General features: G+C 34.5%; 1 protein-coding gene across 1 annotated transcript in view; it reads right to left on the minus strand.

The window, feature by feature from the left end:
- Positions 1-17,085, minus strand: part of PCDH9 (protocadherin 9) — a 989,662-nt gene that overhangs the window by 587,019 nt on the left and 385,558 nt on the right. The window lies entirely within an intron of this gene.

Raw genomic sequence — 17,085 nt, forward strand, 5'->3', positions numbered from 1 at the left:
CATTTTCATACCAGTTTCTCCCTCTAGGCATTCTATACCTAGTCTTATGTTTAAACCAACACTTTAGTCATGAAACAACATCTTCATTGGGCTGCATCTTTCAGGTACACGATATTTGATGTTCATGGAGAAAAAAAGACTATTTTTCAACTCCTTACAACCTACATTTTTCTTTTTTTCTGGTGAGTGGCTCCTGTGAATTCAAATACCTTATCTGGGACTGTATTCTTCTAAACTCAGTAAGAACAGGAAACACTTCCATATTTCAATGACTCCCACAAGCCCTTTCACCTTAATGGGTGCTTAAATTAATTTTTAACTTGCTAATCAGAGATCAAAAATTAGAGAAGACAAACTTTTAATCTAATACTCCCCTTTTCTTGATTAGTAATTTGAAAGCAGCCTTAATTCCAAGGGATTTTTAAATATCTTCATAAAATCTCCACAGATAATGACAGATACAAAAATAAAGACTGTGTTCTGAACGAGAGAGTAGAAGATGCAGAGAGTAAAACCTAGAGATGAGTAAGGACAATCAAATTCACAAAGAGGCTAAACATAGGAGCAGTGGTACTAATTTTTTTAAAAAAAGGAAAAGAAAACCTTTTCACATTTGGGCCTTGAATGTCTATTTTCACCTTTATGGAGTATGATGTTGGGTACCATAGTGGAGAGGCAAAATAAACAAATGGGCTTTAGTATCTGGTCCTGAAAGTAGAATGGGGAATAGTTGGCAAATTATATATTTTCCAACTTAAAACAAAATAAAGTATAATAAGGAAAATCTATTTGTAAACAGAGATATTACAAAGAAAGAGAATCTTTGGAAATTTGAAATTAAGAAGGGATCTTGTTGCTTTTAAAGTATAACAAAACAGAGATTGGAAGGTGAAAAACAGAGTACAGAACAAACAAAAACACCAGAAGGATTTTTTTTTTTCTTTTCTAATGGGCATCCACTTCTAAATTAGACAGGGCATCATGTGCAGAGAAGACACTTAAACCAGGAATGTATGTATGAGTGTGGGTAACCTAAGGCTATGATACACTGCTATTTAGTGCAGCAGAGGGGAGGCATCACTGTGAAAGAATAAAACTGTTGTTCATGAAAAGCTATGCCTCTCCCATGGAGAAGACAGTCACTTTGGAAAATAGACACTTAAGCAGATTTGCTGTGACCTAATTTTGAAAGAGTAGAGAACAGTGACTTATTCTCAAATTAAATGAAAAAAATCTAATGCAAAATTAATGATTATGCTTCTCCTATTCTGAATTTTACCATGTTGAATAGTAGGAATTTCCACTCTCAAAACCATGAGTGGAGGCATTCTCTAGGGTGGTAGAATAACAAACAAGTACAAGTCTTAAGCTAATTTTACAGCTGGCTACATAATTGGTTTGGCAACAGTCATAGACCAGCCTTTACTTTAAAATATATTCTTATGTTGAAAATAAATGAATAAAAATCAATATGCCTAGAAATGAGAGAATCCAGCAGAAGGAATGTGCTTGGCCCTAGTGATTGGCTGCAAATTATCATTCTTTTTTTTTTTTTTTTCCTTTGTGAGACATACACATTCATACACCCCTACAGATGGTATTAGCTTTGGAAAATAAACTAATGTACTTGCAAATATCAAATGGCAATTTAAGATTAATTATGTGTAAATAACATGAATATGTAAGAGGTCCATTTTTCCACCTTACTCATTTTAAAAATAACCTCAACTGAAAGGTATCTTTGACAAAAGATGGCTCTGCTCATTTGCCCAGACTTATAGATAGGAAGGAAACGAGAGGAAATATCAAAAATGCATCTGAGAGAAAACACATCAAGCATCTAAATGAATAAAAAAATATTCAAATTATATTTATGATAGATTGTACAATTACTAATACTATAAAATTAAAAAGCATCATATGAAATGAAATAAGACAGTCTTTAGAACTTATGACACATTTAGATAATTTAAGTGACTTGGCTCAAAGACAAATTTTAGAAAGTAGTTTAGTACAAAAGAATTCAAACAAATCCTAGAGCCAAAGGACAAATCCAAAAAAAAAAAAAAAAAAAAAATGCTCCCGGATATAGGATGAGAGAAAGTAGATGTTATTTCTGAAAGAAAAAGCATTCAACCCAATGCATAGTGGCAGTGAAGATCAAACAAAGGCTTGGATGCATTGTGCTATTGAAATACTACAGAACAAATCAAAGTAAGTAGAATAATGGTAAAACACTGGCTGGATTCCTAGTACTTACTATATGACTAGTACTTTGTTAGCAAACTATGGAGAGGCCATTCCTTTTAATGTCCATGAGACACCAAACACAGCTGCCTACAAAGCCCCTGGGTATAATCATCCTATGATGCTCAAACATCAGACATCATTCCTTGTGACAGCAACAACTCCAAAAGAGAGGAAAAATGGTGAGGGATGAGATGTGTGTCTTTCAAATGGGATGGTCCACTCTTAGAAACTGAAAGCTAGCAATCATGAGCAGAGAGGTTTTGAAAATTCATTGGACTAGAAAAAATAGTAGAAAAACAAAAAAATAATTATATTACTGGGAGGAAAGTAACATAAGCTTTAATTTAAAGCAAAAAATCTAATTGTATTCAGATATCTTTTCCAAGCTCTATTGTACTTAATATTTCATAGTCCTTATACAAATAATCTTAATTATCTCAAATTATCTCAGGGTGTGACTGCCTTTGACATACAAGAAAAAACAATCCCCATCTGCAATATAAGAAGAACTGACTGACATAGTATGTATTTAATTTACATAATGTATAAAAATAGGTATTGATTGGGAAATAGAGTCATGGAATATATTTGGTTATTTGTCTTAACATATCATAATAATTCAAAAAATTAATTCAGTGAATTGCTTACTGCCTACAAATTCCTGATGATAAGTTTGATGTGGTGACAATTGTAGGCCCTGAAGCCACAATTCAAAAACCAACACTAACCCTGGTTGTGTGACCTTTGACAAATTGCTAAACCTTTCCACACCTCAGTAGTCTCTTCTGTAAAATATGGGAGATTGTAATATTTTTGAGTTTTAAGTGAAATATTTCATGTTAAGTCTTTCAGACATGCCTGACAAGAATACTTGTCAACTAGCAGTAGTGAGGTCATTTATGTAATATCTATCTATTTAAAGCAACTAACTGAACTACTAGTAGAATACTGTAATTTGCAATTTTTATTTGTGATTTAGGGAAATGTTTGAAATGTTAATAAGAAATACATAACAATATGTAGTTCAAAGCATGCTGCTTTCAGATATTTTACAAAAGAAAACAACAATAAACATCTAAAAATGCATTCTTGTATAGGCCCTGGGAAATAATATGTTTTCAAGTATTCTAACCCTAAAATTTTAGGATTATTTCCAATGCCTTCTATAGATATTTATATTTTGTATATACTTGAATTCATATCCACAGAAATGGGGTGGGGGAGAAAGAAAAAAAATAACTGTATACATGTAATACGAGGAGGGAAATACTGCCAGTGTTAGAGTTGGGTAAAGCATGGTAGCTTTATAAGTTTAGCTAAGATAACCTTAAACTATGCTTTCAAAATTCATGGCCTGTTCTTAATTCAGTGGTTGTAGTATGTTATGCATAATCTATTAAACCTGTATGTAGTACAATCCACTTTTAAAAGCAAATTTATACTTTTCTAAAACATAACATACTGTCATATTACTTATTTGGACTAGAAAACCAAGTCACTGATTTCAAAATTAAGTAGTTTTCTGTCTCCATGGAACTTTGGCTTCTCAGAAATTCTCTTGGTGGCAGTATAATTATTTCTGAACCTAACATTTATCTCATGTGCCACAAAGAAACTCTAGTTAACATTTTAAGAAATCTAAAAATAGTCTACTCTTCTCTAAATTGAAAATCTTGGTTGTCATGATATGCATTATATTTCCTTAGTGTATTTCTGTTCCACAAACCAAATGTCTTTGTCATATCTGAATCTTGCCTGTTCTTCTCAAATATCAGGTGAATACTGCAACAAAATTGGATAGTGCAGTTTGTTCATGCTTTTTCTACCAGATCAACTCAATGCTTCCTCTCTACCTTTCCAAATTTTCCACATTCATCAAGGCCTGGCCCTGTTTTCTTTTTCCTTTACTGAAGAGAGGCGACATGCATTCCTGTTCCTGCACTCTAAACTATTGTATTTACATTTCAATTCCACATAACATAGAATATAAATGCCCTAAAAATGTCATGTATGTAGATATGATTTTTTTCAATCAGACTAGCACTTGACAAATATTTGTTCCATTTTGTGTCCCTCAAAACATATCCAAAAAGCTGGTTTAAATACAAGGTGTTGGCAACCACTCTTTCACCATGACACTAATGAATGGGAAAAATGTGCAGTTATAGGAGGACATCATTCAAAAATAAATAAATCCCATAAAACAAAATTGTCCTCAACAAAATATCTGGGTACATATGCTCTATCTGCCTTCACTATCTTAATTAAAGATGAATAATGCTGACCTCATGAAGTTCTCAAAGTTTCTTCTTTCTTAAGATGTAACAGTTCACAAACTAACAACTTCAACTATCTAGAGATTGACTTCCAAACTCCTTATCATGACATTCAGTGTTCTTCAGTATCTGGATAATATTAAACTTTTTTTCCCACTTTTCTAGTCTTGTTTTTCTTTTTCTTTTTTTTTTTTTTCAAAGCATGCTATACACATTCAGTTGAGCCAGGGCTCCTAATTATCCCCTGAAGTTCTAGACAGAACTTCAGTTTATGCTGCTCCCTCTGCCTAGAGACCTTTATGTACATCTATATCACCTCTAAGAGGCTGATCTGATGCCACCTGCTGCAGGAAAATTCAGCTTTTCCAACAGTTGGAAATAACCCTTTATACCCATGTAAAACTTGAGCATAGAGTCAGTTGCTTAGAGACTTACACTATGTTTTATTCATCTTATGCTTATGATGCCACAGGTATATTGTCAGATGCATAATCAGTGATAATGCAGGTCTGTGTACTTTGTTGAAAGAATTTGTCCTAATCTCAAGTACATAATGAATCTTGAATACCTCCATCCTTCTTCCTCCAACAAAATAGGCACATTTTACTTACAGATGGAGGATATTCTAACTCAGCCTTTCCCAAGTTGTGTTCCATGAAACATTAATCATATTAGATGCCCCCTGAAATAATGGTAGTGTCATATGGGAAAGTAATGAAACACAGAAGCTTATTAAAGGGGTAAAGATGTCCTCCAGGAAAGAAACCTTTTATTATACCAGGGGTTCTATTTGCTTGTTTTATTGTTGCTGCTTTTCTCCAGAACAACATGTATGGGGACATAGTTTGGGAAGTGGTGCTCCAGCCTCTGCAGAAGACCAGCTTCTTCTGTAACATAACTGCATACTTATACCTTTATCCCTTCCCTTTCCAAACTGCTACCCTTCTACCTTGAAGGATTTGCTCCTAGTTGACCACCTATCGAATTCCTAATTATCACTCAATATAGGCATTAAATATCACCCTCTACTGGTTCTTTTATTTGGTCTCTATCAGAATTTAATTGCTTCTTTCTTTGTGTTCTCACAGAACCTACAATACAGTAGACATCACATGATTGTTTTTATTTTATGCTTGTCCCTGATTCTTAATTTATGTGAGTGTAATATCTTGCACTCATCAGGCAATCAAAATTGTTTGCAGTATTGTACAACCACATGCAAAGAATGAAACTAGAACACTGTCTTACAGTGTACACAGAAAGCAACTCAAAATGGATTAAACACTTGAATGTATGACCTGAAACCACAAAAATTCTAGAAGAAAACATAGGCAATATGTTCTTTGCAATTATCTTAGCAATATCTTTTTGGATATCTCTCCTCAGGCAAGGGAAACAAAAGCAAAAATAAACAAATGGGACTACATCAAACTAAAACGCTTCTGCACAGCAAAGGAATCCATCAACAAACCAATAAAAACAACCTACCAAATGACAGAAAATATTTGCAAATTAAATATCTGATAAGGGATTAATATCCAAAAAATATAAAGAACTTAAACAAGTCAACAACAAAAAAAGGAAACAACCCAATGCACAGAGGATCTGAATACACGGAAGACATACAAAAGGCCAACAGGCACATGAAAAGGTGGTCAACATCACTAATTATTAGGGAAATGCCACTCAAAACCACAATAGGATATTACATCACACCCATTAGAGTGGCTATTAACAAAAAGGAAAGAAATAGGTGTTGGAGAGGATGTGGAGAAAATGGAACCCTCATACACTATTGGAGGGAACATAAATTGGTGCAGCCACTATGGGAAACATTATGGAGATTCCTCAGAACATTAGGAATAGAACTACCATATTATCCAGCAATTCCACTTCTGGGTATTTATACAAAGAACATTAAAACAATAATGTGAAAAGACATATGCACCCTTATGTTCACCACAGCATTATTTACAACAGCCAAGATATAGAAACAACTGAACTGCCCATCAATGGATGGATGGATAAGGAATATGTTGTATGTATATAGATTGGAATTGTATTTAACCATAAAACAAGAAAGAAATCTTGTCATTTGTGACAACATGGATGGGCCTTTAGGGTATTATGCTAAGTGAAATAAGTCAAATGAAGAAAAATACTGTATGATTTCATTCATATGTGGAATATGAAAATTAACAGACAAACAAAGTAAAACAAAGCAAACACACAGATACAGAGAAAACAGTAGTGATTACCAGAGGGGAAGGGGAGTGGGGGGAGAGCACAACAGGTAAAGGGGGTCAAATGTATGATGATAGACAAAACTAAACTGTTGGTGTGGAGCAAGATGTAGTGTATACCGATGTTGAAATATAATGTTGTACACATGAAATTTATATAATATTAAAAAACAATGTTACCTCAATAAAAAAATGTGTGCCATGTTGAAATAATCTTGTGAATTAGGCTGATTTCCTGTGGTCATGTGTTTGGAGAATGGGTTGGTGACAGTTATGTTCATTTGGGGGCAGAAAAAGGTAAAAGGAAAGATAGCATAAGAAAGGATGCCAAAGCTAAACTGGCTTTATAATATTATAATATTTTTAAGATTTTTATTAGGTGACATTATATTGATAGCTGCCCAGACCCTGTATAAAATAAATGCTTTTGTAGACTGATCAGGTTTATAATAGTCTCAGGTCATTAGATAGAAGGGATTCCTTTGAAGAAGGGGAAAAAAATAAAGATCTGCCACATCCACATAATTGATAAAACTGTTCCCTCTTCTCTATTTCCTCTTGTTTTTTTCATTTCCCAAAACAATACTGTCTGAAAGGAAAAAAAAATCCCTTTATGATAAGTTCTATGAATTAAAAAAAAATGACAGGTTACATGCAGTTTCTCTCAAAAACACTTTTTAAAAACATTTATATTCTTGCACTCGATTGCTGCCTATCACAATAAGTCTTTAGTGTCAGACGATTATTTCTGGTTTACAAATTCATGTCAGCAATAAAATTGATTTAAATGTAGCTTTTCTACCACTTTTCAGACTCTAGGCTAGGATCAGGTATGAAAATCTCTCTCTCCTGATAGTACCCTCCCTGTACCACAATGTACCCTACTTTTCCATCCTCTGCCCCTCACTTTGCTACCTCATTTGTCTACATGGCACTCCTCCCACAATTTTCTTTCCTGATTAGCACTCTAATCTTCTGACAGCTCTTTTACTATTCTCTGATGTTCTACTCAACTCCCACTCTTCCCATGAGTCATTCTTTGATATGTCAGCCTCAGCCTATCTCACCTTCCATCCTTCTTCCATTTATGTGCCCCATCACAGCAGATAGTTCAAACGAGGTTGCAATATGTGTGTGTAGGATCTATCTCAACCTCTGAAAACTTGGATGTAGAAGTTAAGAACTGGCTAAAATGTTTATCCTCAAAGTATCCAGGAAAATATCTACATATTGTAGGTAAGCAATATGCTAACATACATATGATAAATTGAATGTTAAAAGAATGTGCTTTATTAACTAGGCCTCTCTGAATTAAATGCATTCTCTCACTTTTGAGCCTTCTATAACAGCAATTTATATTATATAATATCTCTAAGAATTTCCTTTCATTAAGGTCCAAGATGATTCTTTTATTGGATATGATTTTAAAATATGAAGTTCCTGGGCTCAACAGTTAATGGAAAAGAAGCTGGCGAGAAAGGAGAGAGGGTTCAAGTAAAAATAGGGATTATGCATGTATATTGCCAAACCAGTCAATATTCCAATTCACTAGTTGATATTACTGAACTCTAAGACGTTTTTAATTTTATCAAAGTCTTTTAGTCCCCTCATTGGTGAGAATACTTAATTTCTCTTTTACAATGAATTTGAAACATGTAGGAAAAACTATTGAAATAAATGGATGAATTGTAATAGCATAAATTGTTATAGCTTGTGATAGCAAATGCAGTTTTCTGCTGGGCTTTGAGGACCTTGGACCCAGAAATAGCTTATAATTCTTTCTTATAAGAGTCTTTTCTTTATCTAAGAGCACATTTCTATTTAAGGACATCCTGTAGGACATTTTTCATTTCTTCCATATGTTCCATGTCCCACTCATCCAGGATATTCTTGGTATTGTAAAACATACCATTTTCTTCTTGGTGAAGTCCTCCAGCAGGAAAAACTTGGATGATGGATTGATTTTTCACACCACTTTTAAATGTGCAGCGCAAACTCAAATACGATGATCAAACTGGCCTTCTTACTGTTTCTGTTCTGTTGATTCGTTTGCCTTTGTTGGACCATTAAACTTATAAGGGGACTAGTGTGTTTGGCTCTGTGTTTTTTAAAGGGCAATGATGTCACTGAGCACAATCTCTGATCTGTGGTTTTCAGAGCACACCTGAGCAATGTCCCGAAGGTTTATCTCTCTCTGAGGGCTTACACAAAAGGAGGGGAAAATTGGGTGAGAGGAATGTCCCTTCCCCACGTGCCCTCCAACCTCCTGCACAAAACATAAGCAGAATGAAAATCAGAAAGAGGTCTGTGAGCATGCATCCAGGACCACATACATGTTCCCCAGTGTCCACAGCTGCAACCTCCATTTTGAGCCTCCTGGGACTTGTTTCTAAGTGGCTGTGAAAAGCCACTGAAGGGTCTGTGTTAACCAGAGGCTACGAAAGCTGCCATCCCCAGCTGAGCAATTCTCTGTTCAAACTGGGCTTATGCCCAGTTTGAACAGAGAATCTGTTTTCTTCCCTTGTTTCAAAGGGCACTTTTCTGTATACTTCCTCATGTGCAGGGGTGAACTGGGAACAATAATATTCATTTATAAAAGAAATCATAGTGTTAATTATTATAACTGAATGTTAGTAAATATCTAAATAGCACTGCGATACGGAAGTGTATGGGTATCTGAAGAGCCATGCATTCTAGTCCCTTCTTAAGAAAGTACACATTTATTAGAAATTATTTAACATTCAGGAGCTACAATCTTTAAATCCAAAAGTGACACTGAGCTAGCTGGATATTCTCCAATTTATGCATTCTGAAATACATATATCCTTGCGATAGAATTGCTATCTTTATTCAATATAGTCTTGAGGAAATTGAATATCCCCTGCTTCCATTATTTCTTCTATCCTGTGTACTGTCTCCCTCTTTCTTTCTAACTCACCCACCAACAAATACAGTGATACACACATGCACACACACACACACAAACACACACCATAATTCTGCACAATTCCTTAAATTATTCCAGACATTCTTCCAGGCAATGCTTTGTTTTTTGGATTTGTCGCTTTGGCACTCCAGCACAAAGTTCACATCCTGGACCATGCCATCTATTAGTGGATGACTGGGCAGACACCCAGTAAAGCTGAGCATCTTCAGTATCATTAGTGAGATGATGGTACTTCAGCTCCTCTTCCGTTCATTCCTCTTTAGTTTACTATCAGTGCCACTGAGCTTAATGAACCAAACTGCCTGCTCTTGCATTAAAAAAGAAGTGCATTCTGCCACAGGAAAAAATGCTATGTTATACTTTCTACAGCAGACACTTTAACACACGTAATGTAGGAAAGGAAGTATGAGAATATTTGTGTCATGGGGAGATGTTAATAAAACCATTTGTGACTTTCAGGTACAGAATGTACTGATTTGTAACTGTATGCATTCATCATAATATAAAATCATTGAGTACTATTAGTACTAGCTACTGCAATACTTTGGTACCAGTTATATTAATACTAATATACTAATTACTAATAAACTGTCAGAAGTGACCATTATGTGGCATGGTCTTAGAGAATATTACCTAGATCTTGCATTTGAATCCTTATTTCACATCATATCTGGTATTTTAAGTAAAGTAGATACTGACTTAGAAGTAAAAGCATACCCATACTGCTGAAACTACTAAAAAACCTAATTGTAAAACCAAAATGTTCTTTTTCTGCACAAAAAGAATATCTAAAAATTTTATTAGCATGGACCTAAAAGTCATAATACTGCTCTTAAATAAAGGAGTTCTCACATACTTAATGTGGCTAAAAATGTTACATTAAATGATATGGGAGGTGCTCTGAAATTTGGCCCCATATTTTTTGGTATTGAAGTCACTCTGAAATGTCAAATCTCTATGACATGGTTTTACTGAACTTAGTTTGCAAACACCTCCAGCCATTAAACTAATTCATTTTACTCAATTGCATCTTAGTGAGAGGGACATGGGAGAAAAGCCACTCAAGACTGTCATTATCATCAACTGTGTGTTAACCTAATTCAGCTCTGCTGCACATGCCGGAAATGGACACTTGAATCACAGGTGATTTTTGAAGAGAGACGCAGGCCTTGGAAGAGTATGGGTTTCTGATAGCAGCCACAACAAAGGAAACACAAGACAGGTTTCAGAGGGGGAAGGCAGAGAATGGGAGAGATAAAGTGAAACTCTCTGGCAATCATACTTCATTCTTTTAGTAAACATATTTTTATCTGCATTTTCTCACCAAGAAATGCACTGCACAGTGTTTATGAGTTTTTTCCCAACATTTAGAACCTCTTAAAAGTGGTCAGGTCTCTTCCTTATGAAAGCTGTGATTTTCCTACAATAGTTTTCTATAATTGTGCCAAAGAGCTAAAAATAAAAATGACATAAGAATTGTCGCCACAGTGAGAATCACAAGCTCAACTGTAGAAATGAGTCATCATCTTCATGTTTCAGGAGGATAAATCCAGGTTAGGAAATTCACTGTGCTGATTGCCTTGCTCCTGCCTGTGCTGGTTGAGATATAAACTCTATGGTATGGTTATCAATAACTGCTAGGAACTCTGGCCATAATCGAGTAGAAAGCTGTAAAGTACTATTGTACTGAGAAAGTAAATCTGGTAAGAACTGTAACAGGCTGAGGTTTACTGAGAAAGTTCTGATTACTGTACAGGCTGAGTACCTCTGATCTGGGGTCAAGGCTGCACAAAGCAGTTACAGAATTTACCAAGTCTTATTTAAACTAAATGTATATATAGCTCTCTCCATTTTATTTATCTTCATCATGCAGCAGAACATAATTTTTTGGTTTATCATGAAACTTCTGTCTGTTCCATCCTTTAAGTCATTTATCATGCCTCTCAAGGTCACAAGGGAGACTCAGAGAGGAAATATTTGTGTGGATTGATTGGTTCTGTGATGCTTTGCCTACCGGTGCTGCTAAATGAGACTTTTGTATTTTCAGTGAAGTGACTAAAGGGTGGGGAGAGAGTGCCTGGAGAATCCTGTTAACAAGATGCATAAAGCATGCTGTTCCTTGGAGATCCTGGTTCCTTACATCCCCAGCCCCTTGTCCCTTATTCCCTGATGAAAATGAGAATTTTGCCCTCTAGTCACCACTACAAGGAGATTAGACACCCTCTGAGTCTGGAATTAAAGCATTCAGCAGTATAGGAGTCAACATAAGAAACTCTCTTTTTTTCTGCCACTATACAGTTGCATTCTAAGAAGCAAAGTTCACTCCTGAGATGATTTTCACCATAACTATGTACATCTTGTTGAAAGAATAGTACAATTGTTTCAATTCTATGAAGATAGAATAGTGTGTTTGATATAGAATTTGATTAGATGAGTGTATTGATTGTAATCAAGTATGTTCCTCTAGGTTCCAGCTCCTTGCTTTTCTTAACAATTTAGTAAATAGAAACATATGCAAGCAAACATTTTGTCTATAACAGCTACGGTCTCTGTTTCGTATTTCTAGGCAGAGACCTGATACCATGAATATATTATGTTTACTTATTATCATGTCACTAATGAAAGATGTTAGATGATCCATACATGAAAGAGAAAATGATCAATTTCCTATGGGGTTATAATCTCACTTTTCCCTTTCTCTATGGAATCATGATCTTACTGCTCTCATTCTACACCAATGGTGAGATTTTTCACGGCTGTATTTTTTTTTAATGTCAAGTTTATTGAGCACACATTCAAACAATTTACATGTAGTGAAATTCACCCTTTTAGCAGTAGAGTTCTATGAGTTCTGACAAACACACACAATATGGACTCTGACTAGGATACCCTTCACATTGCCCTCAGCTTGACTAAACTTTAGACAGCCTTCTTTCTGTTTCTAGGCCCTGACCTCCCTTTTCTTAGAGCATTTACTTAAGAAAAGAAACAAAAACAACTTACAATTGTAAAAGATCTCTCTGCCCTTTTCAGATAAAATTCTCCCCTCTCTTGCCAGTTTTACAGCTCAGGAATGTCTTTCTTTGAAATATACTCGTCAAGAAAGATAAGTCCAGGCTTCCCTGGTGACGCAGTGGTTGAGAGTCCGCCTGTCGATGCAGGGGACACCAGTTCGTGCCCCGGTCCAGGAAGATCTCACATGCCTCGGAGCGGCTGGGCCCGTGAGCCATGGCCACTGAACCTGCGCGTCCGGAGCCTGTGCTCCGCAACGGGAGAGGCCACAACAGTGAGAGGCCCGCATGCCGCCCCCCCACAACAACAACAACAAAAAAGATAAGTCCATCCTTATCTCCTAGTCTCTGTGTGGGGGAGGAGCCTAACTTCTATAAGTACTAAGGCCAAACACAGATGGCCTGATCACTTTGACCAACTTCCCATCTCAACTCCCCCCATCTTTTCCCATTAGCTCACCCCAGTGCTTAAAACTCTCCCACATTTGTTCTAAAATAGTTGAGTTCCATCTCTCTCCCCTATTGCAGTAGTCTTGAACAAACTCTCCTTTGCCTATTTAACTCCATTCAGTGAAATTTTTTCCTTGAAAAACCACAACTATAGTCAAGTTATAGACTATAGTTGATCCATAAGACTACAGTCTGTATCACTCCAAAAACTTCCTCTGAGCCTCTTTGTAGTTAATACCCTCTCTTCAAGCCCCAGCTCCTCTCAACCACTGATCTGAGTTCTGTCTCTATAGCTTTGCTTTTTCTAGAATGTCACAGAAATTAAATTATACAGTATTTGCCTTTTATGTCTTTTTTTCCCACTTATCATGATACTACTGAGATTCATCCATGTTATTACATGTATTAGTTGTTTCTTCCATTCATTGCTGCATAGTATTACATTGTATACTTCCTCAATTTGTTTATCTATTTTTTCAATCCGTATTTAGAATTCAAATTTGAATATCCTTATTGTATTGTATCAACATTTGCATTACTTAAGATGATACACATCATATTCTGCTTTCTAGATACATTCTGAATCAAGATTAAACTCACACTCACCCAAACGTTCTTGTTTTTCCTTCACATCTTGAGTGGAGGTTTTCCATGGTCTCAACTGGAAAACTTCTTATGTAATAACTGTGCCAATAAGCAAATAAACAAACCAGCCATCACTTTGAAAACAATACTAAATCTCCTGTAGAATTTTGGTAAAATGCACAGCTACAAATTGCTTAAAATTAAATATCAATATGAGATTTCCTGAAATTTTACTCTATCCATTTGCTTTAAATAGATATTATGTCCTACATACTCATCCAAATCAAACTTGAGATAATTACTCCAGAAAGTGCACTTTAAAGCAGCTTGGCTTCCTGGCCAAAAATATGGAAATAATTATACACCAATAGAATAAGAGTATTAGATGGTAGTGGCTATGAGATCAATCTGAAAAATTATAAACCTCTTCTCTAAAGTATGTGTTTAAAAAATGTCATTTTTCTAGATGTGGGCTAAACTCAAAACTGCTATTTTTTTAAATGCATGAACTTCATTATTTAAGAATTCATTATCAAACTTACATGCAGTATGGCTTTCTTTGGTGGGGTGAGCTGCTTTTTAATCTTTAACTGACACAGTGGAATTATATGGGAAGGTATGATTTCTGGACACCAGGAACTTCCACCTTCTGCAGCTACAGAGTAGACTCTTAAAGGAAAGTTTGAAAGTAGTGATAATCCCTTCACTTTTATTCCAATTTTAAGATGCAAACAAGTAAAGTGGTATATTGAAAAATTAAAATATATTTTAAAATATTAGTTAATTAATGAATTTTCCCTCTATTCTCATATTATCTTATAAACCAAATTGACTAGTTTTTAAGTATTACTGGTCAATCTGAACTACTAACATTTAATACAGACAAGTGATAGTTGACTTTCACATAATATACTTTTGACCAATATAAAATTTTAGCAATTTTTGTATGTTCAAATTCAAACTTGTACATTACTTGAAGAAGAAGCTGGAGTTACCTGGCATCCAAAATTTAGCTCTATTTCTGTCATCTTTCACTGTATAGCAGTATTTCTGCAATTATTTCACTGTGTTGAGGCTTTATTAATTTGTAGATAGAAACTAAAAAAATTATTTTGATGTTATTTTTTAAAAATTCTTAGCAGAAATGGAAAAAAAGAAGACATCATACTTGTGATAAGATACATATATCTCCTTTAAAAACAGACACATTAGAATGGGCAACAATGACAAGCACAGTAAGAAATTAATCTCAATGAGAAATCCTTCAAGGTTTTGTTTTTGAATGGATGTTCATTTGAAAAATATGCTAGACATATATCATTAAAGATTTTTGTCCAAAAAGCAAGGTGGAATTGGAAATTAAAAAAAATACTTTTACTTTTCTGATAACAAGTGTGCAGTTAATACACTCACAGAGGCACGCCTTTGACATCACATCCTTTTTGTTTTATTTTCTAACATGCATGTTATTTAACAATGGAGGTCTTACTTAAATTTCAAGTCTTGATTTTAACATTAGAAAATTGAATTTAGCATACAGTATCATTTATGATCTAGACTAGTGTTTATCAAAATGAGTTACATGGAATATGATAATTAATAGGTTTTCTTTGAATATGATTTTATAATCAAGTTATTTTTACCAGTGAATGGGTTAAATATCAATATATGTTTGTGTATGCTTGAGTGTTTATACTACGTTTCTATGTAAAATGGGTTGCTTATTATGGTTTAAGGGCAAAAGTTTGAAAACCACTGATAAAAAGTAGCTCACCCTTCATACCACTTATTTATCTGGAACACTTCAAAAACATTTTGATTTTATTAACTGAATTAAAAACTTTTTGGGGAGGAATCTCCTATGCTCTGGTTTATAGTTCAACAAAGGAAGGCATAGAGAGGTAAGTGACTTGCACACTGTCACATAGCAAATAAGGGGCTGTGGCAGGATTCAAATTCAGAAAATCTAGATCTATAGCTTGTACTCTTAGCCACTACTCTAATGCATCTGACAAAGATGGTGGCAGACCCAGATTTGAGACCAGCAACCAGACTAACAGAATAATATGACACTCTTTCACTTCAGCGGTTATCTCTCTTAAATCCCAGCCTTAGGTCAAAGCTTATTGATGTGTGTCTCTTGGATCATTTGTCTCATAAGATTTCCTTTGTAAAAAGGATGGGTAAACTGAAAGTTTAAAAAGTTCTCCCCTCAATAACTCCTCTTGGTGATTTATGGTAGGATTAATGTATAAATGCACTTAACCAAGTTAAAGTAAATGAATATATTCATATTTATTAATACACTTGAAATAAAAGTGAAATAATACTTAACTATTTTATATGCCATACAAATATATTTTTCTCTTCTATTTTCTTCTCTTATTCTCTTTGTCTCTTTATTTTATGCTGTTCTGACCTATTTATTCAATTCTATACAACTTATTCTATTAAGTAAAAGCTGGCTATGATCCTGAGACTGCAAAACATTAATTTATCTATATGACATATATACTGATTATCACTTAAACTCTGCCTTTAGTCCCCCTTTCCGCCTTTCATATAAAACCCATTAGATACTTCATAAAATTTGAATTTTTCCCCCAAAGTTTCAGATTTAGACTCTATGCCTGACCTGCTGAATATGGATCTCATGGTGATCTTGGCTTCAGAATCAATCTCTCTCTCTCACATAACATGCTGTGGACACTGAATGATCTTCTAAATTTCCAATAATTCCAAAATTGAAGAAATAAATGACATTTAAAGAGAAGGTCTCTGCTTAATATACTCTTTTTGAAGATTTAATCTGTATTTAATATATGCAACACAGACACAGACAAACACACACTTACATTCTGACATACATTCATTGTTTGTTTGAAGTATTTAGAGAAAAAAAATGTCTAGGTAACTCTTCCTCAATAATTAGATTGATTCTATGTTGCTTCTATTTGAAAATAAGCTTTAACATTTTAATTCTCAAAATTATATAAAATTAAAATAAAAGCTAAAATTAAGTCAAAGTTTAGAATATGTAGTTTATATTATCTGTATTATTTTTATATTTAATTGGCATAGATAAGTGTATCTCAAGCCTTTAAATAGGTAAAGCATCCTTATATCTATATTCAGAATTGTATTTACTATAGAACAAAAAAGAAGTCTAGCTGTAATTTCACATCCATTTCTCCCAGAATTTGGTGACACATCAAACTATGTCTCCTAAGTCCTCTGAAATAATCATTATATGTGTCTATAGAGTATAATAGTGATATTTATAAAATATAAATATATACATCCATGTGCAAACATCCAAAAAT

This window comes from Mesoplodon densirostris, chromosome 17 (genome assembly GCF_025265405.1).
Source record: "Mesoplodon densirostris isolate mMesDen1 chromosome 17, mMesDen1 primary haplotype, whole genome shotgun sequence".
NCBI lineage: Eukaryota > Metazoa > Chordata > Mammalia > Artiodactyla > Ziphiidae > Mesoplodon > Mesoplodon densirostris.